Source organism: Strix uralensis, chromosome 3 (genome assembly GCF_047716275.1).
Source record: "Strix uralensis isolate ZFMK-TIS-50842 chromosome 3, bStrUra1, whole genome shotgun sequence".
Taxonomy (NCBI): domain Eukaryota; kingdom Metazoa; phylum Chordata; class Aves; order Strigiformes; family Strigidae; genus Strix; species Strix uralensis.
Window position 1 is genome coordinate 125,202,086 of NC_133974.1, and position 18,850 is coordinate 125,220,935.

General features: G+C 39.2%; 1 protein-coding gene across 4 annotated transcripts in view; it reads right to left on the reverse strand.

Moving 5' to 3' along the window:
• The window catches only part of WDPCP (WD repeat containing planar cell polarity effector), a 157,312-nt gene that overhangs the window by 122,120 nt on the left and 16,342 nt on the right, over positions 1-18,850 (reverse strand). Inside the window, exon 1 of one of the 4 annotated variants that reach the window (XM_074864907.1) lies at positions 7,428-7,453. The exons of the other annotated variants lie outside the window; for them this stretch is intronic. The gene's annotated coding sequence lies outside the window, so the exon portion shown is untranslated. Of the gene's footprint in view, positions 1-7,427; positions 7,454-18,850 lie in introns of those variants that run through there. 4 annotated transcript variants of the gene reach the window in all.

Here is an 18,850-nt window from a genome sequence, read left to right on the forward strand (position 1 = left end):
TGAGAAACACAGACATTACAGTCTTTCTCACACCTACAGCTCATGAGAAAATAAAAGGCAAAGACTTCAGCATGCCTACTGCCACATCCAGCATTTCCTCCCTAATGGTTCATAATTGGTGTTCCCTTTCCACTGCTGTATCCCCAGAGAGGGACGCCATCCTAGTGAACAGCAGCAGTGCTATCTTTTTTTGGTTTTTCCAGTGGTTTTCTGAACACAGTCTTCAACATCTCCTGGGAACCTGCCTTGAGACAACATACTTCATCATCAAGACGCTTCGCAGGGGTTTATTGGTAGTAACTAAATTGTTGACATCTGTTGTCCTCTGACCTGCTCCCCTTTGATATGCTTGGCACTACCAGCTGGAGGGCTTAAATGTATTTGTCCATACTTGATGCTGTCCACTTGTGCCATCCTATAAAGTATTCTTTCCCATCAAAATTTTTGTTTGCATAGGGTAATGGGGGAAGGGGAGAGAAGACAGGCACCTTTTGTCATCCCAATACCACTTCAAAATGTTGAGCACTCTATTTACGAAAACTCCTGACTGCTGCTGCATTTCACAGTAGCCTCCTCCCTAAAAGCATCGGAAATTTCCACAACAGTCCCAACAGTTGTTTCTCAATATTCAACTAGTTTGCAACTGACTGGCACCAAGCGAGAGCAATGAGCTTTCAGATGGTAATGGCAAAATGCCTGTTGGCGCTGCCAAGAACTCCCCTCTCTGTGGCAGCTCTGGAGTGTGATCAGAGATGGACAGTGGCCTATGTTATGCTGAATTTTTGCTTTCACCACTGGTCATCCAAGTCATGCATCATTACACTGCTTCCCCAAATATATCAGCAACTAGATGATTTACCCCTAAAGCAGCACTTCACCAAATAAAGCTGTTTCAGATAAATGTCCTGGGGAAGTAACTACTCTATTCATCTACCCACTCCTCCTCCTTCATTAGCTGTATGGCCACAACTTCAAAAGCTTTATGAAATCACGGAGCCAAAACCACCTCTCTACATGACTACACAGGCACGTGCACAATCTTATTTGCATTAATGATTATCATGATCTACAATATATATTTTGTGCTGCCTTACGACAGTTCAAAACGGAATGGCAAAATTAATGGATGTAGGGAGAGGAACCATATAAGTTTTCCAGCTTCAGTGTCAATCTTGAAATTTCTGCAAGTATTCCAGGCACTGACATATAAAAGCGATTGATCCACAGCACGGAACTGAGCAGCATAACATTGCACTATTGGTCCTACCTCCAGGATACTCAGTGGTTAAATCACAAAAGTAGAGAACTCAAAATACATTATTCTAGCATACTGAAGTTATACAGAGGCATTTCAGTTTGATATAGTCAAGTTGCTCCACATGGAATAAACAAACTATTCTGGTTCCCCCAAGCTCTCTTTGTATCTGACACCTTCCTATACAGAATCCTTAAGGATTAGGAAGAACCTGGGATACTGCAATTCATGTATCAATACATGTTTTAGGGCTTTTTAGGGCAATTCATTGCCATGAAGTCTCATAGCTGTCCTGGCCTTTGTCCTTTCCAAGGATTTCTTCATGAGATGTGTGATATTTAGTAACCACATTCCTCATCTGTCAGCCTGCTTTCAGGATTGCAAAACACACACCTAAAAAATATTCCATTGCTCGATCACGCTAACACAAGTCATATTAATTAAGAATATGTTTGTATAATTATATGGGAGAGGTGCTTTGCGCAGCAGTTAAAGTAGATGCAACATCTATAATAAGCAACCCTGTGTGTAAGATATTATTACGGAACAGGGTTCTTGGTCTGAAAGAAAGAAGTAATTTAAAAATTGATGCCAATCCTTTGGTGTTTTCTAGGTCACATAAATTGTTATTAGGACCTGATATATTTAAATAACAAGGCACATGAAATCATATTTTATCTGACTCAATACGAACAATCATTCTATAGCTTTTGCTGAATAAAGTCAAAACACATTTCTTCCAACAAGTTAATTAAAAATGTATCATTTACATACAACAACTAGATCTGAATGGCTATTGCAAAACTTTCATTTTCTTTTGACTGCTTTACCTAAAAGAATAAACATCGGTGCAATCAAATTTTCACATCTTAAAGTTACAATGATTACTTTGTTTAGAGCTAACTCTTCTCATAGATCCAATGAACAGAGTGATCCAATGAACCCTGTGATAAACATTTGCAGGCTAAAAAAGCTGTTAGCAGGACAGTCCTTGGGTAAGCAAGCTCCCCATTTACTGTTTAAAACACGTAGCAATACATAGAAATAATGTGCGTATGCTCAGCAAAGCCATTTTTATGTTTTCTTTTTAATTTTAATATCAAAGTGTTCCAAAGCTCAATTATGCTTCATTAGTAAAACTGTGACTATCCCACTTAATTATTTTAATATCTCAGGATTAGACAAGGAATGCAGAATTTTGGTAAAGCAGACAACGAAGGAAACACATTGACTGTTCCAAGAAAAAAAAAAAAAAAAAAAAAAAGCTGTATTTCATGTTTTGAGCCAATCAATGATGAGCCACAGATATTGTATTACAGATGATTGCTTTAATCCTAAGGCATTTTAGGGTGTATTTGAAGTAACACAAGGGAAGCTTGTTTTGATATATTCACAATATAAAGCTGCTAGGAGATGGCTCCTAGATTCATACAGTGTGAGTTAAGTTCTCTCTCCCCCTTTGAAACCGAAAAAGGAAAATACTTGCAAGCAGACTTAAAGTCAGAATAACACAATTTAACATACCATTCTTTCCTAAGATATCCCTTCTCCTTCTGCATATCACAAAACCAGAACTACAGGCACACTCTCATTCACCTTGTGTTACAAATCTGTCATTTGCAACTGCTAACTTCTCTGTACACCCTTCTCACAAGTTTTTAAACAGTTTTCACCTGCACTGACTTCAGAAATGTAACAGAAATACAGCTTTACACAATGGCACCACCTAGTGTTTAAAATACCAGTTTTCAATCCTTACATTGACCTCGACTTTCACTCACAGTTGCTGAAAAAGATTAACTATTGAAATTAGAGCACATTTCTTTCAAACCAGACTCATTTTCTGCCAGTTTGCATTTGTGTCTTTCATATCCCTAATTACCTACAACACGACCTCTGTGAGTATATTCTTAACTTAGTTACCTGTTGGTTTTCATTTAAAAGAATTGCTTAGGTCCCAATGGATGACCTGTTTTGTGCTCAAAGTCATTAAAATTGTCCTTAAAGCAGGATTTAACTGGTTGGTTAAGTGGAAATCAAGCTACATATATATGTATTTTAAACCATTATCCAAGAAAGTAGATTTCCTGTAAAAATGTAAGTCTTGAAAAAATGTTTATTTAAAAGATTAAAGGCAGGCATTATCATATTAGAAAAATGCGTCATCCAGTGCCCAAGCTTGTCTTTTATTGTTACAGACAGGCTGGCAGCCTTGCCATTTAGAAGTGTCAAACCACCTTACTAATTTTACAAGTGTACATAAAGTTGTGAATAACTTTGCAAAACTTCATCTGTCTGGGCTGAAATACAAATAAATCTTCACCAGGTTGACTTTTCTTCTCTGGAGGTGGAGAGTGAGGTAACTTTGCAGCAAAAATGGTTCAGTTGCTTAAAACTCTACTAATTTTTTCTTGAAGACAATTTCATATTTTGCAGGATGGATCTTTATCTTTGAAGCACACCCCCCACTATACCTAGGCTGGACCTTAAAAAAAAAAACTCCGGTCTTTGGTGGGAAAAAACATCATGTTCACAACTGCTCAGTAAAAAAAAATCAGCTTTAGCAAATAAGGTTCACAAAAGTTCCATTCGTATATAGGATGCTCCAGTTCCCCTGTTCTCAATGATCATAGGCAGTAGCTAACCCTTTCAGCCCTCTTCTGAGGCACTATGCACCATGATCTTCAGTATCCTGCATTTCAAATAAAAACATCTGGCTGCTCCCATACAGGCTTAGTCCAATGCACACTGGATACAGGGATTCAGAATAACCTTCCCAATTTGCTTGCTTCAGAAGTTGGAGGCAGAAGAAGGACCCCAACCAGAGTTCCCATGCCCAACTACTTTCTCTCCATTACAGGCACAGCTGATCCCAAGTACAGTTCTCATACACAGTGTTTTAGGGAACAGGTATGTTTTGAAATGCTTAGTGCTAATGAAAGAAAGCACAGATATGGTCCCTATCCCTAAATCTTAGTTTAATTCTGTGGTGGTTAAAGCAATCTGAGCCACATTAGAAAGACTTCTTCAACACCTCACCTTCAACATATAGCGCAGAAATTCTCTGCCCTTCTTGCAATACTGAAGGATTTACACTGCAGAAATATTCCCATACCTTTAATCTCACCTACTTTTCTGATTCTAAATGGTTAATATTCCTCCCTCATCTCATATGCTCCTCCTCACAAACCTAATCCTTGCTTCAGATGCAAGCCTTCTCTCTATACTACTCTTCCACCTGTCAATTTCTTCTTTATCTCCTGCAAGTATTTTTATAATTTATTTTCAAAAAACAGTTGGATCTTTTAAATTGCTGGCTATACGGAAGTCACATTTGCTCAATATAAATAAAGGCAAAATCTATAAAGGCCAATTTTACCAAAACATACCCACACTTCTGATATTTACAAAGGGTTCCACTGCATAGTATTTGAGGACGCTGATTTAGTGGTCCAAATCCCTCTGAGTCACCAATATCATGAAAACGTCAGTTTTCTAGAACCTTCTTGTGCAGTCTTATCGCACACATAAACCTTTATAAGACTTTTGCCAAAATTTTTGAGTATTACCCCTTCAAGGCAGCTCCAAGAGTTTGAGTCAGTGGGTTAAGGAAGGCACGGCAAAGGGAGAAATCAGGGGTGCGTTTCATATACAGGAGGGCACAACATCATTGCTAATATTACTCTTAAAAGATGATGCTGGGTAGTAATGGAGCTCATTAGAGGCATCTCCAAAATTCCAGAATAGATTCCTAATAAAAACAGTTCAATTAATTGGGTACCCTGTATCCCAACTTGTTCTTCAGATTGCAAAACCTTCTCAACCTTAAGAATAACATTACCTTGTTCACTACGAGATAGCAAAAAACTGATTGTCAGCAACTGTGCTGCAACAGCCCGATCCCCAGCACAGAGGGTCCTGAGAACAGGCCCTCTTTAAAAAAATCCAGAGCTGTTGACCTCCCTGCAGTTGTGCTGGTAGAACTGTTTACAAGGCCATACAAAGAAAAATGTTCAATTTAAAACCAGTTCAATTCTCTGAACCAGCTCATCGGGCAACCCTACAAATAGTTTACCAGCACAATTATGGTAGTGATGCAAGAACAAAACAAGAGCTGTGTCAGCTGGCAGGGCTGCCAAAAACTTGCCTCTTAAAACTGCATTCTCAGGGGAAATATAATGTGAACCACTGATATCTGCAAGGCGTTTTCAGCTGGAGACACTTGGACACGACAGTTCCATGAGGAGAGGATAGCTCAGAAGGTGACTGGAACAGTCCTCCTGTTTCTCCCCAACAGAGCAGTAGAAGTTGAGCGGGCAGTGTTGCCAAGCAAGCCTATCTTCTACTGACTACCTAAAAGCTTTGCCTGGGCAGAGATGGTTTACACCGAGACATCTGTACTCATTCTTTTTCCCCATTGTTCAACCCCCTGGACTGCAATACCGCAGGCGTTGCATAAGAGCTTCTGAACAACCACAAGCTACAGCCTGGCATTTTAAGAGAAACCAAAACCAGTCACAGTTTACATTAATATGCCAGACTATAATCTAGGATGATTCAACTTGTTTTTATAGCAGCAGAGGCTGGAACTAGAGGCATCTCAGTGAGCTGTTCCTCACAAACTGAGCCATGCTTGCATGCCTTATTCTCGTCTCCTGCCCATTCTCTGTTCTCCACATGGCAGGAAGGGGAAACAGCCTTCTGTATGCTAGCTCCTCTGGGAGGCCAAGACAGCAGCACCACATCAGCAAGCCCCAAATATCTTGCACTGCGTTATAGGCAGGTAAACAGAACCTTCTTCTCTTCTTTTTTCCTTTCTGAAGAAAAGGAAGCTGGAGACAGCAATGAAGGTTATCTGTTCAACCGCTGAAGGCAAAGGAGTAAACAAACTGAAGACTGTGACAAATGTTTTTGTCCTTCCTAAATAAAATGGGATTATAGGTAACCTGAAAATTTAAATTCACTGCACCGATTGGTCACAGCCTAGAAAAATGAGGTAGGCTGCGTCAGATGAGAATCAAAAGGCAAATTTAGGCACAAATAAGCACAAGGCCACATGATAACTCCATCTCTATGGACTGAAAGGCCATAAAGGTGACAAATTTCTAACAAAGGTGATAGTGATGACAAAGGTGATGATGAAGCAAAAGAAAAATGGCATTTTGACAAGCAGACACACTAAAAGCTGTTCAAGATGGGGCTCGTACAATGAAACCTGGAAGCATGGCAGGGACTATACAGAAATTCCCACTAGGATGAAGACCTTCCACATGAGACTGCCACTATCCAATTCCTAAAGTAACTATGAAACAGCAGAACAAACAAATACATATTCCTGATCAAATTATCATAACTGGAGAGAACTGTCATTGATTGCATGCCAAATGTAATTGCATTTGCGTGCACGTGTCAGAGCTATGACTCCTGTTCAACACAAACAATCTAATTAGATCTGAAGAAGTTTAAAAGTTTTTGAGAACTGTAAATCCTTGTTTGGGTCCTTTATACGCAGAAAAATCCCAATTGCAAAACCCCTGATTCCTGTGCAGGTATAGGAATCTTGTAAATAAATCACTTTAAAAATATCTTTGTTGCTGAAGAGTGTATCTAGAAGGTGAACTGAACATCTCTGGACAGCTAAGTATTGTAGTACTCATGGCATTAAATTGCTTATTCTTTATCTCCATTGCTTTTGAATGCAGACACTGAAAGATTGAGGGAGAAGACAAAGGATACAGTTGCTCTAGTTCAGGGTGCCAATTCTTTAACAGGGCAGATTATCACAGGAGAGATGAAATTGCTCTCATTCCAGCTGCCCACCTAATTCTCTTTTTCTTCGGGACAAAGGGGTTCTCACCCTGTTGCAGGGTGGCTCAGCTGCTTATGAGTATTTCACAGTTCTGAGCTGATGCAAGGTACAGCTCAGTGCCAATGGTACGCTAGCACCAACTTCAGTTTTCCTTAATTTGCCAACCTGTAATTTGTGGAGCTGCTACATAAGCAACTGAATTGTCTCCAAAGCAGAGGCAGCGCAATAACCAGAACAACCATCCCAAGGTAAACCGTCCCGGATTGTGAATCAGATCCCTGAGGCATCTCATGCCCCTGTGAGCCCCAGTTTAGAAGTAGAAGCACTTGGCACTCAGCCTGGTTGATTAATGCATACTCTCACCTTAAGGGGAGCCTGAAGATATTGCTAAGAGTTTGATGAGTCCATCATGCTGATTGCTTAATGCAGATGGTCATACATCATCTTTCCTTTCCAAGAAGATTTAAATAGCAAATATGAAGTAAATAGCCAAAACTTTCTTGCATCTAGAAGGGGGATTTGAGAAAATGAGAACTTTCTTAAAAAAAAAAAAAAGAGCATGCTAAGCTGTTGTGTTGACTAGCAGTATCAATTTGTACCTGTGCTATTTGATACTGTATAAAAGGAAGACATTACTGCTGTATTCCACCACTCACTTTCACTCACAGTGAACTGGGACTTCTCTTCGCCAAGGGTGTGACACAGTGAAGTCCCAACAACATGAGGCCCAGGCTAATTCAAAGGAGAATGGTGGCAAAAAGTTTAAGAAAGGAGAACCAAACAGCGGTGCTGAAGCATGTTATCTGCAAGAATTTTCCAGGTACTCACAGAAGGGAAGAGTGACTGACTTTGTTTTTAGGCTTTATATATACTGATCAGTCAATGAAGTACGGCTCAATATTAGAGGAGGTTTCGCTGTTAGGCAGAAAAACAGTGTCAGAGCAAAAGCTAAGGGAATGTCGATGATTCTCTGTGTAAGCTGTGGCAAAGACTTCTTTTTTCATGCTAGAAGGAAGTCCGTAATCAGGAAGGCTGTTGTTCTGCACTATTACAGGCCATCAAGTTTTATTCAAGACATTTGATTTTTCTTTTCTTCAGACTTCACTTTCTCTCTTCTCTTTGTAGCTCTCATCCCATCTTACAGAACAAGGCAGACTTCCTGCTCTGCCTTACAGCCTTGTGCCATGTCAGTCCAGGTATCGATAGGATCGGTCAGGATCAGTCTGTATGAAGAAAGTTCAGCTGTGTCCCTTGTGCCAGGAGTCAATCTCTGCTCATCCTCTCTCTGTGAGGAAGGCTCATGTGCAGCCTGGTCAGCAGCCCAAAAGTGAGACAAGTGCATTCAGTGAAGATGCAAGCTAACTGTTGAACTTGAAGGTCTTGCAAGACATAGGCAAACTCCAATTTTTCAAAACGTAATTTAAAATGTCTGATACAAAGAATAGAGATATCACTGACTTCAGGATGTGGAAAAATCTTAAAAAATTTTAAGAGAAAGAAAGCCCTCAGCAATTTTTCCTAACTTCATCCTTTGCCAGACTGGGAAAATCTTTTTGCTTTCTTCTTACAAAAAAACAACAGCCCTAGACAAACACATAACACATACTTCAGTTACAGCAATTAAAGTCACAAGCAACTGAAAACAAGCTCTTACAACAAAGAATTAGGCAACCTTTCTGACCTCACCTACAGCAAATCATTCAGTTCACTGAACAATTTCATATGCAGTTACATATTTGAAAATGTCATTTGTTCTTTATATGTGTCTAAGTGACTCTCCAATTTAAGTGGGCTTGGATATAAATGTTATGCTGTACACAACACCTAAGCAAAGTATACAATTGGCAGCAGGTAATATCCTTCCTAATACAGTATTTATTTTGAAGGGACTACATCGGTCTTTATTAAAAGCGGTATTTAATACTCCATAAAACTGTGTTTATTCTGTATCCTTAAAAATGCTAAATGCAGTTTTGATATCCTCTCATAAACAGAATGATAACAGTTAAAATTTTATGTTTAAGTTACCTCTCTCTTGAAACAACACAGCAATTAGTATTTTTTATTCAAGGCAATTTCTTATATTTAACATTACTGATATTAATACCTAAACAGTATTTAAATGAGTTACCTGAGCTAGAAGAGGATCTGAATGCTGATTTAACTAGGGATAAAATTATTCTTTTTTCCACAGAGAGAAAACTGCTTACAATATAATTATAATTATTGCCCCGAATCTTCCCTCACCTCCACAATCCAGCCTGATACTTCATTACACTTCCTTCTTCTTCTGCAGTTTGAGGAATGTTAACTGTGTTTGTGTTCACAGTGACAAATACGGATGACAACCAAGGAAGCAATTACAATAAACGTCTGATCTGCCTCCACTAAAAACATATATTTCAGCTTCAAAACAATATGCCACGCAAATTGAGTAAACCCTGACACAAAAATCACCAATGTTTGTCATGTCTGAACATATTTTTGACTAAATTAAACATGTGAGTCTTGCTTTTATCAACTCTTCTAAAAGAAAAAGAATATTTAGCAGCTTAAAAAGCTAGTCCATGTAGTGCATTTCTGTCACTTTTTCTTAAAGAGATAGTTCTGGGCACTTGTAAACTGTGAATTTTATTTTTTTTTTTCCAAATGGCATCTAGATTCTTGGTGGATTTCACTGGCAGTTGTGTTTGCAGCTTTGAAGTCTCCTCCAGGTCTGTCATTTTGTAAGGCTGTTGATGGGTGCCTGGGGTGCTTTGTCCTCTGGGAGGCTATTTTCCTTTAATTCATCTCTGATTAGAAGCAATTTATGCATTTTCATCTGTTTTATGTAAAGATCAAAGGGATCATAGAACCCAGTGTTGACCCTATTATAGGCAAAAGACGCAGGCTACAGATTTTTGCTTGGTTCAGTTTAAGCCTCAAAGCACCCATTCATACTACTCAGTTCTTGATATATCTTTCATAAACCAGCATCTTATATGGAGACCAAGCAGTACCTATTCTCTTGCCTGTAAATACATGCATGCTTTTATATTTATATAAAACAAAGTTGTGGGGTGAAATTCCCATTTTCAAATCTGCTAAGATAATTACTTGTCCAATGAGAACAAACAGATAAAAGATTAAATTCAATATTGCTACAACAATACTCTTCTTAATGGTTCCATTAATAAACTCGTTACACTTCATCTAATCACAAACTGATTTAGCTGGCCCTGAATCAGAAAGTTCTATCAAAGCTTTCTCAGTTTTTTTTTCTGTCTTCAAGTTACAGTAAAGAGAAAGATGGACTTTTACGCAATTTAAATAGAAATTTTTCACAACACAAAGGCAACTTGAAAATTTCTTCCGATACAATCAATATTCAGTAGCCATTGATATTAACATTGTTGCCATCATCACAAGAGGAAGAATACAGATGTCAATGAAACTTACCTTAAGTGAAAGGAGCTGCATAAGGAAGTTCTTATTTTATTGCTATTTTTTTAAGCAAATTTGGTACATTTGCCAGCAAACATGCGGATATGGGGAACTGCCAGGATGTTGTCCCAAGCCAGTAAACACATGTTGTAAATGCAAATACTTCTTCTTCCAGTCAGTTCAAGCTGACTCCATACGGCTCAACTCTTCCCTTTTTTTACTGATTTTGTGTAGAACGGAGAAAATATTGTGAAGGGGGAAAAGCCCATCAAAAGTCCACTTTGGGGGAAATGACACAGCACTATGCTTGGGAAGGCTTCTCATGTGGCAGCATTAGGAGAACAAAGAATGCCATGGATGGTTTGTCATTTTAAAGACAAAGAATTAGGATTGTATTTAGGAAGCAATGTCCTGAAGAGGATGTTCCAAGTGATGGACTTGCAATAAATGGTTCTTGCCTTGCGAACAGTGGAATCTACTCCTACCAACTTTATAAACTTTTCTAAAACCTATCATGGTCATTCTTTCACAAGAGTGACAGAGGGGCTGCATGAAGCAATAGAAGTGCAAGAGAACAGCACTGGAAACAACCAGGAACAGTACAGCTTATTTGTTATCAAGATAATCCTGACAAGACAAGAATATTTAGGATTTATATGTTGGAAAATAAAAAAAATATCCATTACATTGCAAATAACTTTGTCATTTTCTCCTTCACGTCCCTGTTTTTGCTCAACCTGAGTTACCACATGCCATTTAAAAAAAAACCAACACCACTTCAGGCAACTTCTTACCGTTCTACTTGTGACACTTGAAACTTGTGACACTTTCTATGGATTTAAAAATAATAATTGAGCTCTCCAGAAAAGTGTCTGAATTCAAGACAAATTCTAAGACAAAAGCACCCATAGGGAAAAAAACACCACTGACAAAGAAAACACAATTATAAGAGCTCTTTAAATTTCAACAGGCAAGGAAACTTATGAGATACTTAGGGGTGAACATTCCAGGAGAAAAACTACACAAAGAAAAAAATTACATGCTGCTTTTAAAAAACAAAAATTACCTTGAGAAAATATGCAAACTTCCAAATTCATTCCTAGTGAGCAACCACCCTCTGCCTTTTTCAGGTCTGACCTACCCGTTGCCTAGCGATCCCTTAAATTGCATTTAGAGAAATGTAATCAAGTTTATATGGTAAAGGAATGGGAAAAAAACTGCCCAAGACCAAAAGGAAGGTCCTGTTTGGGGGAAGGGGAAGGCAGTGGGGTGGGGGGAGAACAGGAGAAGGGACCCTACCTTTCCTCTCAAAATTGTTACGAAGTCACACACACAGAAAGGCCTTGGCTGACTTTTGGTAGAATTTCAGGGTCTTTTACCACTTAACAGAAATCAGGAAGAAAAATTATCTTGGAATGTATTAAAATCTGAAAGGACATAAATAAAAATGCAACAAACTGACATAGGAAAAAAAAAGGAAATAGGAATTAAATGTCTGTTGTTTGGGGTTTTTTAAAAAATCACTTTATGCTCCTTTGAACCCCTGAAAAAATTTCCCTGGATTTTTCTCGGAGCCCTCAGACCAAGACATTTGACAAAACGGGAAACAGGTGGCTTGACTGGAAATGGTTTATTCCTTATGAGAAACAAAATTTGCCTACTAAAAGTACTTGGCCTAGTTCTCTTCTTCTGGAATCCAAGAGCTCACTCCAAAAAACTTGTGGAAACACTTGGCATTCATATCTTATAATTAAGTAGAAGATAAATTACCTAGCTAGTGTTAGAGAAAGACTTAGGCAGTTTGTTTCCACATTGCCATGAGGTATTATCTAATGCTTCTGTTTATTTTAAATCTAAAGGTCTGTTTCAAAAATAAACAGAATCTGTTTGCTCCATTGTTGTCATGATGTATGATACAGATGAGCACCTTAAAACATAAAGTCTGATTAATTTTAGACAAAGTCTTATTGTGCTAAATATTAGTATCTCTAAAATAGCCTTCCTAAATATGGAGTGCCTCTAGCACTGTAAACTTAAGATATACCAGCATGCCCATGAAAGCACACTGGGCATCTGGCTCCAGTTACACCAAGCGTCGATGACACGATCAATGCCTCAGCACAGACAACACAAGGCACCCAGGTTTGCCAGACCAAGTCCAGCTCAGTAACTCCTCCATCCAGCCCTTCAGCTCCACATGCCACCACAGCTCGCAGCAGGATTAAAATCACGCAGAGGCTCACCAGCTCCACCTTCCGTAGCAGGGCAGAAAATCACCTCCCGTGGCTTTAAACCTCAATGTATCTGAATTCAGAGAAGGCTCTGCAAGAAAGACAGTTCAGAAGCTAACTACGAACTCTTTAACCAAGTAATAAGTGATAGGACAAGAGGTAATGGCCTCAAGATACGCCAGGGAAGGTTTAGACTGGATATTAGGAAGCATTTCTTTACAGAAGGGGTTGTTAGGCATTGGAATGGGCTGCCCAGGGAGGTGGTGGAGTCCCCATCCCTGGAGGGGTTTAAGAGTAGGATCAACTCAGTGCTGAGGGATATGGTGTAGTTGGGAACTGTTAATGTTGGGTTGATGGTTGGACTGGATGATCTTCAAGGTCTTTCCCAACCTAGACAATTCTGTGATTCTGTGAACTGCTGCATGCTCACAGAAAACCTTGTGATCCTGGACATCAGAAAAACAGCCACGTTAAATAATGTCACAATGGCCCCTCCAAAACAGCAGACACAAATTCATGGCGATGAGGTCAGCTGATTTCTCTGCCCTGCTGGTTTTGACAATGGGTCAGAGTGATCAGGACAGAAACATTCCTCCCTAAACTGTCGTTCTAAAATTCTGAAGTCAATACAACAATGTACACAGCAGGCAGCTGCACAGCTGTGTTTTCAGACATTCTCATTCCCTCACACTTTGTATGGTACTTAACTTTCACTTACATAATTTCTAGGAAAACTGCAAACAAAACCCAATTTATCCTAAGGTACCTCCACACACCACTCTCTTGGAGGAAGCCACTAAGTATTTTTGCTGAGAATTTGGTCTTTTATTCAAGATAAACATTTGCTTGTATGCTATTTAATGCAGCTGGTTTTATCAACACTTAAAGAGTAATTCAGGTTTTTTCCCACTATTCCATACCACAAAATATCAAGTCAACTACTGGAACAGACTGCTTTGCAAAAATTTCAAGGTAGTGGTTGGACTGATTTCCTTTCACACAAAGCCTAATAAAACAGTTTGGAAAAGCCCAACGATGGTGCTCCACTGCAGACTGAGTGGCACAGCATATTGCATCATCCAACAGTTTACAAAACTGACAGATTTGATGGGTGAATAATGTAACCATCACATTGGCAAAAAACAAGTATGATGCTTACATGTTTTTATAGAGGAATGATCTCTTCTTGATTGCTCAGGCACCTGAGCAACTATTTGCATATTATGCATCACACACATCCCAACACGACTGTAAATCTGATGACAGATTTATTATTTGGAGATATGACACTCTCTGCGATCCTAAGTCTGTTGTGAACTACTGCAATAGCCACAAGAAAAACATACATGCCATGGTCAAAATTTTCTACCAAGCCCAAAGAAACAAAGAAGTTTCCTGTATTTGTCATATATTTCCTGGTGATGCAGAACAGAACGAAACAGTAGACACCTTCTGAGTAGGCCAACACTGTCTGGATAACACTAAAGGAGGAATTTTACATAGAATGGAAACTGGGTATTTTTTTTTTTGTGCAAACACTTGGCGTACTTCCATTACTTTCTGGCTCCCAGGTTTAAGGTGAGGTTTAAGCTCACAAGAACACACCAAGTACTATGTTAAGAGGCAAACTTGAGGGTATGCTTATGTAAAAAGCTTAGTTTGGGTAGTATTTCCAGCACAAAACACTGACGCGTTCTAAGTGTTAGTTCTGGTTAGAATACCGAAATAGAATAGAGAGGTAAGAACTAAACTGTTTCTATATATTGCAGCTGGAAAACAAAACAGCATGCTGCCCACAAGTAGAAGAGAGTCATTCAGCTGATTCTCCTGAAAAAGTAAGATTTACAATTCCTCCCATCTATTCAGTAATTTCAGATAACAAATTAATGAAGAATTAAATTATGACTACAGAGAAGTTTTTCAAGTCTATTTTGCAAGACAGTAATTAGAAAGTAATTCCTTTAAAAGAAAACTAAAAACACATGACAAGAATGTATTTTTTACCTTAATAAACTCTGTATTTTCAAATTATCTGTTTTTCTGGTTTAGGCAAGTAAAGGTGATAATAGTTTTTAGTTTTATGATGATATACTTTCAGTTTTGCACAAAGTCAGGTGTCTAATAAATCACTAGCAAAACCCTTCAACAAATAAAATTAAAAAGCTTGTTTTAGAAAGAGACATGCAATTTTATGTAGCAGACTTTTAGAAATTAAAGCCAGTTTAAAAAAAAGCTTTTTTCTCAAACATTTATGTCTCAGATTAATTTTTAAAGTCTTCTATAAATCTTCAACATTGTTCAGATATATAAGAGAAACATGAAATGTGGCAAAAATCGACAAGTTAATTTATTGCAGTCTGTAATCAACAATCTATGCTGATCTTCAGAAAAGATAAACTAGAAAACAGATGCTCATTCTGTGGAGGAGATAAAAGCAAATGGGAAACTCTGAAAGTGTTCCAGAAATGCAAATGCATACATCATTTGTGCTAAAGGCAACACCAACATTCTCCCTTAAACGAAGCAATATATCAACATGTAAGAACAAGGAAGCATTTTTCTGTCAGCAGAAAACACAGAAAACATTGCCAGTGATAAGTAAGCGATCAAACTAAAAAGAAAATGGCAACAAGAATTACACAGTACTTAAAATTTTATTTTCACTGTGCTCATATGCCACAACATATACAGGCTGTAATCCAAAGGACAAACAGTGAATGGCACTGCAACTTGTCTGATTTTCTACAGATTAGTGATCTACAAGCCCAACACTACTATGTCATCCTCATATTCCCAAACCTCCACACTAGGTTCCTCACTTTTCCCTCAAGTTTCCTAAACTCCTTCTACATTACATTCAGGTCATTCACTTCTTTGTAGCCCTTCAATTCCCTTTTCTTTCCTCTTCTCTGTCACTATACGCAACTCTCACGCCTGCCCAGCACAAAGCAGCACGCCGTGGCTGGTCTGGAGCGACAAGCTGTCTCAGCAACCAGTAAGTACGTATATGATTGATATCAAAGGCTGAATCCAAAAAAATCCTTGAGCTCAGGTCACAGCCTTTTCTTGAGGAGTCTGTGGAAGGGAAGACCAACTTGGCTGTCCTGAGATTTCACAAAACACTCACAGACTTGGAGCTTTTAAGACCTGTACCTTATACATCAAATCAGCCAACAAGCTCCAAAAATGAATGTGGGAACTGAAAGGTAAACTGTGTGATCAGTTGTCCCTTCAGGTAATCAAAGAAAAATGCAGTTCCCTTACTGATCAGATTTTGCTTACAGGAATCAGGTGATTAAAACAAAAAGGGAAGTAACAGTGCTCTGAACATAAATGCATCTGTTGTCTGTCTGAAAATTATGGCTGCTACTATGAGCCAAGTGTTAACTCTACCTCTAGGTCATAATTTGAAGATACGAAAACTCTCAGCTACATTTCTTGTTAAGTATCTAAAGTTGCAAACACAAATTCATTCTAATACTTTAGCACTGCAGATTAACACTGATTTAAACCCTAACCTCAATAGAGACTAAGTTTCCATGACCAACAGAACAGGTATTTGCTCACACCAGAAGAGTAGTTTTACAAAAACCAGCTTAAAATCTACTTTCAGTACATTCCAAATCTGTTTAGCTTTAACATTAACTAGCAAAATCATGTATTTTTTTAAATTTTCCATAAAACTGTGCAACACATTCTTTCAAAACACCCATTCTTCAGAACTCTGAAAAATCCATAGTCACAAAGGGTAAGTCACTTACTGCCCCACACATCCCCCAAAGTACATTATCACATTCCAACTGCCACTTCCTAAAATAGGTATGTAAATCCATATTCGCATTTCACTTTTCAAAACTAGAGCACTTATAAATTGGCATTAGGACCCTGAATTCAAACACTTTGTGGTTATGACAAGACTTCACTGCACCGTAAGCATGCTACTGGGCAATAAATGCCATTCCCTGATTCATTTTTGAACAATTTAACATCTTAATAATCAAAAGGAATGTTATCCAAGCTCTGAGGAAAGATGCGTGGATGAGTGATAAGATAAAGTAAAGTATCTTCAGAGAAAAAGAATGAAGGGTAACTCATTGATCCCAGAAAGAAAAGGTAAAAATTGCACTGCACCTCTACTTGGTGAAAGCCATATGTATTTCAGGAATGTTTTTTTCACTTTTTCTAAAATGTAGGAGAAAATGAGAACAAAATGTAATTATCAATACAATGCAGCTGTAATAGTGGTCACAAAAACTACATTTTGGTGTGTATGGAAATGTCTTTCCCCAGAGGGATAAAGTTCCTTATACTCCATTTCTGCCATATTCAATCACAATCCTGACTTTGCTGGGCAGATCCACTTTTTCATCACTTATACTTCATAGCAAAAGTGTGTCCTGGAGCTACAATTCTAAAAGGCAAACAATAACTCATTTCATAGTTCTTGCTTAAGTGTGGCAAATGAATTCTTATGTATTTCTCAAAATCAGAAAGAAGTGGGACATATGAAAATGTTTGTCAAGCAAAGTCTGGGAGAGGCCCAAGAACACTTGAAGGTGTCAACAGGACTTTGAGGGGCAAAAACCTCTTAACTTTTTCTGCATAGAGAACTGGACAATAGTTGTCATGCTGAGGAAACTGCCTCAGTTCTTGCCGAGCTCATTTCTGCTGTCACATTCCCAGTCACCAACTGCAGTTAAAGAAAAAAAACCAACATTGCTTTTTTTTTTAATACCGATTCATCAAGATAGTTGTATCTTTTTGCAGTATGATGAGTGCCTAATTACAATGATTCAAATCTCTTGTCACCTTCAGGCTAGACTACAGATAGCAATGGTTTTTAGCCAGAGCTGATAGTGAAAATGAACTTGACAGAGCACGCAATGGTTTGTTAAGCATGATATAATATTAAAAACATCACTCCCCTTTTTAATCTAGCCAGGAGGAGGAAGAAATCACATGATTTCGAGTTCAAAGTTGCTAAATCCCTTCTCCAGCAGGGGAACATGCTTGTCTGATTACATTTTCAGGTTGAATGCATTTGTCATTCTATCACCCTTCTCCACATTCAGTCCTGTTTTGAGCCCTGTTGGCTTCAGACAGTTCTTTCTCCTCCTAATTTTGCTGTAATTTCTCAGAAGTTCCTTCAGCTTGCTACCCATTTTTCTTATTGGAAAAGGGTTATGTGCAGGCTGGGCCCTCTAGTGCATCTTAATGTTAATGCACTACATTCCCAGTCCGTTTTGTGTGGGCTTCCTCTACCAAGAAATTTCCGAAAGAGCACCTACTCTGTCACAGAATCAGAGAATCACCTAGGTTGGAGAAGACCTGAAGGTCATCTAGTCCAACCATTAACCTCACACTGACAGTTCCCAACTCCACCAGATCCCTCAGCGCTGGGTCAACCCGACTCTTAAACACCTCCAGGGATGGGGACTCCACCACTGCCCTGGGCAGCCCATTCCAATGCCCAGCAACCCCTTCTGGAAAGAAATACTTCCTAATATCTAGTCTAAACCTTCCCTGGCACAACTTGAGGCCACTCCCTCTTGTCCTATCGCTTGTTACTTGGTTCAAGAGACTCATCCCCATCTCTCTGCAACCTCCTTTCAGACAGCTGTAGAGGGCGATGAGGTCTCCCCTCAGCCTCCTCTTCTCCAGACTAAACAACCCCAGTTCCCTCAGCCTCTCCCCATCAGACCTGTGCTCCAGACCCTTCACCAGCTTCGTTGCCCTTCTCTGGACACGCTCGAGTCATTCAATGTCCTTTTTGTAGCGAGGGGCCCAAAACTGAACACAGTAATCGAGGTGTGGCCTCACCAGTGCCGAGTACAGGGGTAAGATCCCTTCCCTGTCCCTGCTGGCCTCGCTATTTCTGACACAAGCCAGGATGCCATTGGTCTTCTTGGCCACCTGGGCACACTGCTGGCTCATGTTCAGCCGGCTGTCAATCAACACCCCCAGGTCCCTCTCTGACTGGCAGCTCTCCAGCCACTCCTCCCCAAGCCTGTAGTGCTGCTGGGGGTTGTTGTGGCCCAAGTGCAGAACCCTGTCCATGTGCCTTTTGCAAGTGGACCCTATCTGTGCTTGTGTAACCTCAAAAGAAGCGGGAGTTGACTGAGTGATATCCAC